The sequence below is a fragment of the Atractosteus spatula genome, chromosome 6, assembly GCF_055471065.1.
Source record: "Atractosteus spatula isolate fAtrSpa1 chromosome 6, fAtrSpa1.hap1, whole genome shotgun sequence".
In the NCBI taxonomy this organism is placed as follows: domain Eukaryota; kingdom Metazoa; phylum Chordata; class Actinopteri; order Semionotiformes; family Lepisosteidae; genus Atractosteus; species Atractosteus spatula.
Genome location: NC_142711.1, coordinates 34,330,670 through 34,343,659, shown reverse-complemented (window position 1 = coordinate 34,343,659; position 12,990 = coordinate 34,330,670). Strand labels below are relative to the sequence as shown.

Genomic DNA, 12,990 nt, shown 5'->3' with positions numbered 1-12,990 from the left:
AGCACACCATTTCTCACACCCAGGTGTCCGACAGAGTGCATTTGTCGAGCTACAAAGGGCATTAGGCTGTGAAGGCATGCAGGGCGTCCAGTGTGCTGGCAGCACCACACCCAATCATCATGCAGCAACACACTCTTTTCTAACCATGTCCTTTTCTCTGCTTTAGAGGCCTCAGCCTGAATATCCTGTAGCTGTCCCCTTTTCACCAACAGAGGTTTCACAGAGGTCTCAGACTCCTGCTCTACCAGGACTGCTCACCTGACAGCTGCATCTGCAAAGTTGTTCCCTCGAGTTACTGGAAACATTTCTTTATTATGTGATTTACACTTTACCACAGCTACTTCAGTAAGCAGCTGCAAAGCTTCTAACAGTTCAGAGGCAAACCCAGCATTCTTAACTGGAGTCCCTGCCATGTTGGGGAAATCCCTATTCCTTCACTGCCATCCAAAATTGTGGCATCCACCAAATGTATATATACAGTCTATATAAATTGCTACAATTTTCCATTTAGCATATTTACAAGTTTCAATTAAATATTTTCATTCGGTCTGCTAGTTCTACACCAGATTATTCACAGTTTATACAGCCAGGCAGGTAGCCTGCACAACACATAAACACGGCCCCTTGGCCACCGCATCAAGGGGTCCTGAATAATAATAACCCACCAGACGATGCCTATCTCCATGCTCCTGCACCAGCACAGCAGCTCACAACCCATTTCTTTCACTTACATACAGATTACATACAGATGATCCGTCTGAGGGAATCCAGTCCAGGGCCAGTGCCTGCAAGAAAGCTTGTCTCAAAACATCAAAACCGGTTTCTGCTGCAGGGGTCAAGGCAATTTTGTCTTTAGACTGCACTACCCCCCTTAAACCAATACGTCACTAGAGAAGCTCGTTCTGAGAAGGCATTCACCCTGGCTTTACAGTTCATGAACATAATTTTTTTTTTTACTCTAACCCAGGCTATAATTGTTTCTCTGAATTTGTCGTACATGTACTTTTGCTGGACTGCTCGGTCCCATTTTCGTCTCTGAATTTTAATTTCCCATTTTTACCGATCGGTGCCTTACTTAGAACCTTATCACATTAACTACTCCGCAGAGCAAAAACCACACGTCTGTGTTAAGATAAGTTCTTTTATATGAGTCCTGGACTCATCAAACCCGCGTGAGAACACCCCTGTGGCTCGCTTCTCAAACTATTAATTTTAAAGGATCACTTACTGACGTCAGACAGCTGCCAATTCTCCAGACGCGTCTCTGGAAGGATAAACAGTTTATCCTCCGAGGTTCGTCCAATTTGCTAAAATTGTCCGGGTCCGGATGGAGTTTCAGCAGCCGTTCGCGCTCAGGTTTGTGATCCCGGACGAGCCCCCAAATTGTCATGGAAATATAACTATCAAGGAAGCCACAAGAGAGAGTTCTCACCTGAGTAAGGTCTTTATTTCAATATTGCAATGTTGGGAGCCCTGCTGCCACTTCGCAAAGTGCAACCAGAGACTCAATTTGTTACAAGCAGTACAGGGTTTTTATAAGACGTTGCGCTGTAAAAAAGTTCAGCACTTGGTCCCTTCTAAAACTTCCCCTTTCTCTAAGAGAAAACAGATTACATCATAGAGCGAGAGAAGAAAAACTAGATTTGTTATTCAAAGCTTATCAGTTACTTTCAGCTAATTCTAATGACCCAGACAGCATATATTGTTTTGGTACATTGTCTTCTAAACTAACCTAAACAGTGTCCTTTGTTGACAAACTGTTTTCTAAAATTCTGCACGTACTGTAGCACAGCAGTTACATCCTTGAAATATATTATCTAAAAGCACCAATATATTTTTTTCAAAGCTCTCTACATTTTTAAGAATCAATTTACTTATTAGATTTCCACTTCATCACATACTCAGGACTCAATTCAGGACTGCTTCACTATATTAAGAGTTTATAATCAATGAATATGATACAAATGAGAAGATGTATGAAATAAATTGAGGGAATGGTTGGAAAGTGCTTGTCTAAGTAAAGATTTTATGCTATCCCTATCAAGTATTGAACCCCAACACAAGGTAAATGCAAAATATTCCCTGGTGTGGTGTGTTGGTGTGTTCCTGTTGCTTATATTGTGGATAGTGGAAAAGTAAGCATCACCTGACCCTTTAGTATTCTTCGCAGCTTTGGAGCTGATCCAGTGTTCCTGTGGAGAACAAGTAGATTGGTTGCTGGTTGAAGAAGGTGGAGCAGCATATTGGACTTTGGTTTGCTGGTCCAGCTGAGCTCTTTGCTACTTCTTCTCCATTGTACGCTGGCTTCCTTGGGTCTTGACGTCCCCTCCTTCTTGAGCCTAACTTCCCAGACGTAGCTTCTCAGGCTTGACTTCCAGCTATCACTGTCTTGGGTGCCAGTCTAACTAAGTTCCTTGGAATCTAATGTCTCAATTCTGTTTCTTGGCTTGCTCTGTTTATTATCCATAGTCTTGCCTGCCAGGGTTCTCATTGGCCAATGAGATTTGCATATATCACCTTCAGGAGTTTTAATAGTGTCTTTCAGTAGAAACAGGATAAAATGGCCTTTATTTTAAACACATTTTAAAAGACTTTTTCTGTGACTTGCACAGGTTTGATATTGATATTTTTGAACTTCCCCTGTTTTGCCCATTCATGTAATACCAAACAACCAAAGGACAGTTCTTCCTTGAATAAGTAAGATGTATAATATTGCATTATAATTGAATATTTTGAGTACCCTGTTTAAGGGAATGAAGCAAGTGATTTGGCAGCAGCCATGTAGTCACTCATTATTTTAACCTTATGTCTTGGGATCCTTAGTCCAGTGGATTGAAATTCCAAATAATTTGTTCTCTAAATCTGAAATCCTTTTACTAGGGCTTGTCACAATCAGAGCTCTGTTTAATCTATTTTAGTATTATAAGCTCTTTCATTTAAGACCATACAAGTGAAATCTATGAGAATTTGCTTGGATTGGCCTTTTTGGAACTTTAATGCAGTTGGTTATATTTATGATATATATTTGTGTGACTACTTTAATAATAGTAAAATAATAAAACGTTGTGTTCATGGTACATATGGTATACAGTATATGAGTGATTTTAAGGTATCTTTGCTCAATTTCTTAAAAATGAACCTTAACAAAAGGTAGGGCTCTCTTGCATGCCCTCCCAATTTTATTACCTCAATGTATGATCCTGTCTCTGGTGCAGGGGGTTTATTCTGTTTGATTTGAGAATCAACAGGCTCAATCATTTACAACAAAGCAGCCTTCTCATATAGTACCATATTGGTACAGTAGTTGCAGATAAAGATTGCTCCTAACCCTCTCTGTCACAAATATATACAGAGTGTACCTGCTTACTTGCTTGCATGCATGAAACACATGCTTTGGGAGTGTCCAGTTATAAAGCACTGTGGGGATTACATGCTTTCTGATGTGATCAATCTGGCTGTGCTGCTAATCCTTCAACTCCTTCTTATCAGTGTTGATTCCCAAAGTGCTATCAATTTTTAAGCACATCTTGTTTTTGTGGATCTGAGGTAAAAAAAAAAATCCATCATATGCATTTCAAGTTACTGTAGGTTACCTGATTGACCTGGTAATATTTGTAACTTTTCTTTTCACTCTTATATTGAAATCATTTCACACATCTTATCAGCACAATTATACTGCATTGGAGATTACCTGGATCCTAGTTCCCATAATTTGTATACATGTACAGTATGTACAATGAATAAATCATGTGTGTAACTTTGATGCTGGTAAAAAGAGTTTTGGTAGATCTGTTAAAATTGTGTGGCTGTTCATTTCTAAAAACCTCCCCATGATTCCTTAAAGCACAAAGCACACTGAAGAATATTTTAAATATACTGTATCTAAATTACAAAGATGGTTGTACTATACCTTCTTACGGTTTAACAGTGGAAAACTTAATGCTAATTTTGCACTTCTATAGTGGTTGGCTCTGAAATTTGTAAGATAAATTTTGCTTTAAAAAGGTTTTCCATGGAATTAGCTTGATTTGATCATTTTGAGTCTATTGCAGTAATGTCACTATTATTTTTCCATTAGCTGCATATTTCACTCATTATGTTTTAGGGAATCATGGACAAGCTTTTTCTTCATTCTGTCATTATTTTTGTGTTTAAATGCAGAACATCTTGACTGTTTACTTCAATATTATATATAATTTCCAATCATCTGAAGATTTTATTCATATAAGCAAAAGATGCAGATTTACACTACAGAAACCTATAGAACAAAGTGTACTGTTGGGGGACGTTTTAAAGCACACAGACTGCTGCCTATTTGATAAGAATCAGTACTGTGTTTTAACTCTTAAATTATTATAACAGTAAAGACTAATAACATGTTAGCTTGGTATAAAAAGTAATATAACTGCAGTTGTGAGCCCTATGGCTTACTGTATTTTGCCAAAATGCCCTTCTAATACTGTACAGTATATTCAAAAGAGTGAACAAATTAGGCCTAAAGAAACACTAGAATAATATACTTTAGGACTAGCATCAAGAAAGCATAAAATACATTAATTAAAATTTGGAATTTTAGTTTTCTATTGACTGTCTTCCTTTATTCCTTTTCCATAACTATCATCTCTGCAGCATTCAAGGTCTTGAAGAAAATAAAACAATTGTGTTCATGAGATCTTTACATTTCATTTTAGATTTCATATACTTGTAAACACTTTTGCTGTTTCTGTCTAGTTCCAATTAAAAGCAGGCAGTTTTAAAATCAATTTTTATTGTTTGTGACAGGACAGCCTTTGGCTCTTTATTTTAATGGTGTCTCCATTTTTGTATATGACAGATATATTCTGTTGGCTGGCTTGATATTTCCTTCTGCCTATTACTCCTTCTTCATTGCGAGATTCTACAACGAAGTCCCTCATTCCATGGCAACTGAATCCTGCAACACAAAACCATTATACAGAGACATCAACACACATCTGCCCAAATATCCCCATTTCCAGAAACTATTTTAGTGACATTGACCGGAATAAGTTCTGACATGTAGGTCTGAGGTTCCTGTGTTGATGAAGAAACAGTAAATACAGAAAAAAAAACTTACACTACTTAAAGAAGTTACATTTGTAACATAAAATAATTCAATTTCTCATCATGTATTAATATCAGATAGCTGATGTATGGATGCAGAGTATATGTCTCAGCATAATACATGGAGTCCAATTTAAACTACAAAGACCAGACCTGTGGTTTCTTGACTTTAAAATGTTATTGTCAATAATAACTTGATATTGTCATGCGTGATTCTTGATTCCCCTTGCGTCTCTTGATTTGACCCCCGCTCATTTCCTCACTGCGATTCTGGACTGTATTTATCTGTGCTTTTGGTAGTCTGTCTTCTGCTTGGCTACGAACTCTGCTACATTCACAGACCATGACTCCGAACTGTGTTTGGCCTGGTTCATCCTGCCTGCTTAGTTGCTTATTTTGCCCTGCATGTACTGTATGTTCTTCCCTTGAAATGCAGACTGCTGTGTACTTCTATGAGCAACTACCATTACAGTTATGGGATCCGATTCAAGCAGTATTGGGGATCAAAGTGCAAACAGCATATGATGTTCTTGATGATCAAGGAGTGGTTTGATGACAATGTCTAGAATACATGTTCTGCGTCTGCTGACAAGGTGGAATATACAGTATACACACCTTGACATTTCACAAGTGTAGCAGATGTGCAAACCGTGAAATAGTGACATTGTGACTTATCATACCAATACTGCATTTTAAGAAAAAAACATAAAGGTTACAAACAGAAGCCCATCTTGTTACATCTATGAAATATGTTCTATCTATTGCATTTGTTTCCAAAAAGACTGGATGAGGAAAATCCTCTTTTGCTATCTGTGGAGATTGTTTGAAAATTAATATACAGTGTATGTGGCTCTAAAGACTCTGTTGCTCACAATTTTCACACTTGGTCATCCAGCGTAACTCACCATTGTTGCTCTCCTGATTTCAGTTTGGAAGAGTAGCAGTTTTGGTTTAATTCTTTGTTTAGATGAGCACGCCAGGCATAAGAACTTAATCCTTCCAAAGACATAATTTTGCCACAGACACCAGAAAGCTCATTATTCAGTTGCAATTTCTTGATTTCTACATTAAAGGGGAACTGAAATGTTATTTTTATATTTCGGAGTTAGAAAGAATCGTCATTGATGAGTGCATTTCAAGCCACAATTAATGCAAAATGTACACAGGAACGTGTAAAACCTCCTATTTACATCCCAAATAGACAAAATTCCAGGTACGTGCAAAGCCCTATTCTGTGATTCAGAATGAGGCAACCAAGCTTTCAGTGAATGTGAAATTGCCCTTTTACATTGTAAACAAGCAGGCTTGTGAATATATCTCCTCTTTTAATCCAATAGAAATATTGCTCTCAACTTCGAGGCAGTTTTGCTGACAAATACAATTTATTTGTTAAGTTTGGATGCAGATCACATTAGAACATTTCTGCAGTGAATTCTGTAGTAAATTGTTGCTGTAAAACTTGTATTTATTCGATCATACCTCACATTGCATTAGTCATTACAGTGACTAGTGAGCAGGAAGGGCCACTTTATGTCACAGTTTGTGCAAACTCGGGCTCTTGCCCATAGTGAGACCAGGGGTTTGCAACAACATAGCAACTATACAGTACTTTCACAAAGTTCATGGTTTAGTGCTTAATTCAGAGCTTATAAAGGTTTGCGATACTGTTAATTTATTTTGTTACTGTGATTTAATAAGCAGTCTGAGAAATTGGGACTGCAGTTCCCCTTTAAATGATCAACTGTTTGTTAGCTTAAACCCAGAAATTTGTGTCACTTTATGACTAGAACTGAATAAACTTCACCTTGTGGTCTACTGTGGGATTTTTGAAAACCGTTCTATGCACATAGGCATTTAACCATATTATGGTTATGTTACAAGGGCATTGTGTTATGAGCCTTGTTACAAATTCAAAAGCTACTGCAAACCAGACATGATTCAAATGTTCAAAACTGTATTCTCAAAAGCACTGGCAATGTCAATCCCACAGGCCTCTTCAGAAACATTACTGAAAAATGAACAGGAGCACACAAGAGGAAGCCACATGCAGGAGAACTTAAAACTGATAACATGTAGCACAGGGTTGTGAAAGAATGGAACAAGCTACACTGCCATGTCGTTAAAGCTGGTATTCTTTTTTAAAGGCCTTTAAAAATGCTTTCATGTGTCACCACTAGTCCAACTGTTTAAGTTTTTCAAATAGTATGGATTATATGCTTTAAAAAGTACAAAATACATATGCTAATCTTTTTAATTCTTTCAATCTGCCTGTGATATCATTACCTTATAAACTTACCCATTAATGATGTTAATGATGGCTCTTTTCTAAACTTATTGTTGAATCTGAAATTACAAGATATGCATTTTTGTTTAAGATTAATCATTTTTCTCCCTTTACCCTCATTTAGGTTTTATATTATATTTTACATATAATTTTGCATTTCAGAAATATACATTTATATATTTCCATTAATTATCTCAACATTAATACCTGTTTTTACTTTTAGTGTTTATTTACCTGTATGCAGAAATGTAGATGTAAAACACTTTGTGACACTTTGGGAAGGCTGCTCACAAGAGCTTGATTCTTTACCCTCCTCAGAGGAATATCAACTTACATGGTGGTGGATTGGGGGGAGCAGAAGGGTTGGAATAGCTTCCTAAAAATGAAAGTATTGATTTTTTTCATTACTGAGATCACAGTGGGACAATCAGAGACTTTACTCAAGAAATGCAAATATACTGTAATTGAACAGGGATTGGCTGGAAGCATGGTTTCTGTCATAGGTCTCATAACCAATGTCTTACTGAGTGTGAAATTTCTTTACTATGACATAAGATCTGTTATTTTCCTTCCTGGAACGCGATAGGACCTCTCAGAACACTTGACTGACATTTCAAAATGGTCTGCATGGACTTGGAATGAAGGAATAAGAAGGAATAATGCATGGAGACATGATCATAGGGTCTCTTCATATCTCTTATCACAACTGGCTAATACCACTAAAAATCAACAGTTGGAAACCATGAAACACAAAAATGATTGTATTTGCTATCTTTCTTCTCAATATAATTCCTGAACCATGTGATGGTTTCACAGAAACTGAAATCGAAAGCTAACTGTTTAAACATTTTGAGTATATTTGTACTTTACAAATGCCCCATATATTGCTGTTTTAATGCTCAATGGTAGGTATTTTTTGTATCTCTGTTCTGTGAATAGTGAGATAGAGAAAGAAAGAACTATTCCCACAGTAGTGAGAAAGTCATTTGTCACAATTTCTTTAATCCAAAACAATGCAGAAAAAAATCAAGACGGTCAGTTTAGAACTCTGTGAGGTACATTGATGACCTTTTATTTAAAAATGTATGTACAGTAAATATCCAACAGGGCTTACAATACCCAAGGCCATGTCTCCTGAAACAAAATGATTTATGAATTAAACAAACAATGAGTAATTAAAGTAGAGGGAATTTGGAAAAGTAAATGAATCCCTAGTTTCATGAATTAAGGAAATAATTAGAATCAAATGTTTAAATAATTAGGTCGATCTTGATTTGGAATGCCTCTTCTATGTAAAATCAGAAACATGATTCTGAACTTCTCTATACAAGTGTGTGGAAGCAAGTCAAGCTACATTCTAAGGAAATCTCTGAGGTGCTCAGAAAAAGAGTTACTGATACAGTTATTAGGTTACAAAGCCATTTCTAAGGAGTTGGGGTTCCATCAATTGACTGTCAATCGATAGTGGATGATAGTCCAATATCATTAAGAAAGTTACAAAGTACCCTCAGTGTAACTTCCAAGGAACTGTAGGTGGCTCTCGCTAATACATGACTATACTAACTCAACTATCAGAAAACGACTGAGTAAGCATGGTGGCCAATGGTAGGATAACAAGGATGAAACCATTGCTATTCCAAAAGAGCATTGCTGCCCATCCGTAATTCACCAAAGAGCACATTAATAATCCTCAATCCTCAGAAAAATTATTCTCTGGAAAACGAGTCAAAGATTGAACTCTTTGACCTCAATGAGAACCAGTGAAGCTGTTGTGAAGAATTGCATATTCAAGTAGATACATTTGAAGAAAAAACAGACCCCAAAACTCAATGCTGGGGTAAATAGTGCATAACATAATCATATATATATATACAGACTAGCATTATCTGTATGATTAAAATTGAAGTGCCCAGAAACAAAATTGCTTTGGTAACATTTTGTCTGGTCTTACTCCTGTATTGTTCTGCTGATGGGAGGTACTGTAGCATGTTAGTATGTTGGAGGTAGTATGTTAGTGAAAACGAGGCAATTTGTAATTTTTAACATAACTGGTGATTTGCTGCCACAAAATACAGCATTATTTATTATTATGGTTTGGGTTGGCTGTCCCAGGACCAGCGAGACCACCTCCTGCCTTGGCTCGACCCCCGCCAGGTACATTTCCATCATGGCAATGTGCCGCAACCCGAGCAGTGTCTTCATTTGATATAATGTAAAGGAGAATGGATACCACTGCACAGGACAATGAATTAATTGCTTTTATTTTTTGTAATGATGTTTTTACATGTTATATAAATCTCTTAGCTTTTATTACTCATCATAGGTTACTCCCAAATGAGTATCCTGTATACTGTACTGTACAGTATGTACATAATTGTTCTTCACATTTTAAATGACTTTGCTAATCTTTAATTGATCAGTTAATCTTTAATTGTAATCGCTAATCATTTTGATATGTCAAATGCTTGTTTACAGACAAAGAGATATTGTTTTTAGATATGCAAAGGAACAAGTAATAGGTTTATTCCAACCTGAAAAAAAGAAGAAAGAAAACACAACGTTTCGGCCATGGAGCCTTCTTCAGGTGTGAGCAGGTGTGTTTTTAGAAATTGCACAGACAGTTTAGAAGCCCACACATCATATGAACATTCTAACATTCAGATCAGAGAGCCCCCCTCTGTTTGTAACCTTTCTGATGTTCTTATTTTAAAATCTGAACAACAGCAATATAGTTGTATTAACAGTTCTTTTGTGAAAATCACTATGCACTTGAGATACTGTACCATAGGTTTTCAAGTTAACATCTGGAAGACTTTTATTGCTAGTTAGAAGAATGTTCTTTAGTAATATAAATTGTAGATCAAAATATGTGACCTTGGCTACTTTTAGCACATGATTCATTTTTAGTTGATCCTTTGTAAATAAAATAGGAAGCTGGAACACATGCATGCAGCACACTTCCTCTGATGCATGGTTATGTGTAGCCTGGTGCAGTGAATCTGAATGTGTCCAGAATTAAGAATGTACTTACCTGGAAGATCTAATCTGTTGTCATTCACTTTGACCGTCTGTATTGTATTGTCCGCATCCGTTTTCACGCTGCCTTTTTGTTTTGAGTAAAAACAATCTTTTAAACAAAAATGTCATGTGAAATGTGAAATGTCATGTAGACATTGTCTACATAGAAGTAGAGAGAGAAAAGCTACCAACTCTCTTTAAACAGTTCTAGAAACTGATCTCACCTATAACTAAAGCTAAACTCCTACAGTCAATTTTATACATCTGAACACCATTTGCACATTTGTACAGTATATGAAAACTTCAAGTCATTTGAGACCATCTCCTAAGCAGCTTCTAGTAGTAGCCTCATATTTTTGGTATCTGCCAAAGGTTGTCAATCAATGTACTGTATAGGAAAAGTCCCATCTGACATTGCAAATTAATATTTGATATTGATGACTCTGAGGAAACATCTCACTAACAGAAGGCTGACTATCCAGTTTGAAATCTGTAACTGGTATCAGGGAAAAAAGTTCTAATTAAGCAGTCTTAGAAATAATTTAAGTAAGATCATTCTTAATGAAAAGTGATTCAGATTATGATGATTATGAAAATCTAAATACAAGAAGGTATGAACACGTCCAGAATCAAATTTGCACATTATTTGTAAAGGTGGCATTAAGCTAGCTTCACTCACTGTGTTCACGAGATTCACAACCATGCTTATAACTGTTGGAAGTTTGTTTAGTATTTATTGATCCTTATGCATTTGATGATTGTTGAAATTTTGTTACTTACCACAAATGCAGCAGTTGCACTTTCTGCAACTGAAAATTTTTGCACAGCATAACCATGGCATCTTGGGTCCTGGAAATTTATTTCACTGATTAGAGACGGGAGGATCAGGAAGTTGCTCAAATGGAAACAATAGTCTGCCTGAATTAGTAATTTCTTTTATAAGGAAGTAGCCAACACAATAATAAGAATAAATGACAACTTATGTGGAAAAGGAAAATGATCAGTTCTCATTCCTCCTATGATCTATTTCACTCAACTATTTCATTATTTGGATTAATTTTAATTTAAAATTGTGGACAATTTAAAGGACCCTAAATAATTTATAGTGAACTGTTCAAAAATTAAAATACCATGAAATGTATTAAACTAAAGAAGGATGGTCATTTTTTACAACAGAAATTTAAAAAATGTCAACTGTCAAAGAGTTTTTCCTTCATTTATTGTCACCTTTATTCAAAACATAATCTTTATTGTTATGACTGAACAACAGAATAGACCACACAAATTAATCCAATACCAGTGAAAGACTTTACCCTTCAGTAATGCTAACATTACAACAAGCAACACAGCAATACTCAGCCTACAGTTTAAAAACAGTATGAAACTCTCTCCCTGGATTCAACAAAATTAAATTATCTTAAATGTTTCAGATTTACCTCTAAGAAGAAGAAATGTCCAGGTGCAAATTCTTTCTCCAGCACAGGAAAAAGTGGATTTGATGTAAGCTGCCTAAATGATTACTTTTTAGTTACTATTGCTGTTATATCAAGTACTCATGAGCTTTATAACATACCTCTGATCATTTTCAATTGCTTTATTACTCTTGGGTACAATGTCATTTACAGAAATAAAATTAATCTTTATTGCAATTTCTGAAGTAATCAGCAGTCAGATATCATTATCCTGAATTAATCATTTACATAATCTTGCTAAGGTTTTATAGCACCAACCATTTAACTTAATCCTATGAAAAATAAAAATCATATCTAAAATAAATCAGGTTTTAATAGAGTAAGAAGTCACTTGAGGAATGTACATGTCCAATTAGCTGAGATGGAAGGATTGTGTGACACACTGAATATCCATTTAAGGCAATTTAGTGAATCTGGAGCTAGTGCAAAGATATCTGAATGAATGGAAACCTAATGGAGACCTAGGACTAAGATATTCTCCTTTACACCATGTCGACAGTTGGTAAAACATGAAATCATGACTTGATAACATTAAACATCTGGGAAACATAATTTGGAACAATAATATAATTATACATTATAGCATAATACCAGTGAGTTTTTAACAACTCATTCATACTGATATGCTTTACTACAGAACTTTTAGACCACCACACCTTTTCCCATTTATCTCTGAACAAATCAACAAATTTTATTTTTAACTGGAGAGATTATCAACTGTGTTACAAGAATATATGTTAGTCTTCGTGCACTAATGCCAAAGGTAAGTATAATAAAAAATCTAAAGTACAAGTAAAAATGAAGGAACTAAGGCAGATTTCTCCTTATCAAATTGAACTGGAATTTGTTCCCTGGATTTTATGCAGTTTACATAACATTGTGAATTGTTGTCGACAAGCTCTGATCAGAGAGCAACATCAAAGCTGCCCTTCACATCTTTCCAGGGCCTTCTGGTTACACTCAGGTGAACCAGAGCTCCCTGCCCTTGGAAAACATGGGGAGTAGAACCCCTACATGGGCTGTGAGTTAGGCCGATTGTCCCAGCTATTAATTATTGTCCACTAATTAATGGACAATTATTCCATAAGCGCAAGATATTTAAGTCTTGATATGCCACTGATCCAGCACTCGGTC

The 12,990-nt window shown here is 36.0% G+C and overlaps 1 long non-coding RNA gene across 1 annotated transcript; it reads right to left on the bottom strand.

The window, feature by feature from the left end:
• Window positions 1-4,858: 4,858 nt before the first annotated feature.
• LOC148832804 (uncharacterized) lies at window positions 4,859-11,884 on the bottom strand. The gene is made up of 4 exons (XR_016091234.1): window positions 11,821-11,884; window positions 11,165-11,233; window positions 10,398-10,469; window positions 4,859-4,933 (listed from the first exon to the last, which is right to left on the bottom strand). It is a non-coding gene; the product is annotated as an uncharacterized LOC148832804 (long non-coding RNA).
• Window positions 11,885-12,990: the final 1,106 nt, after the last annotated feature.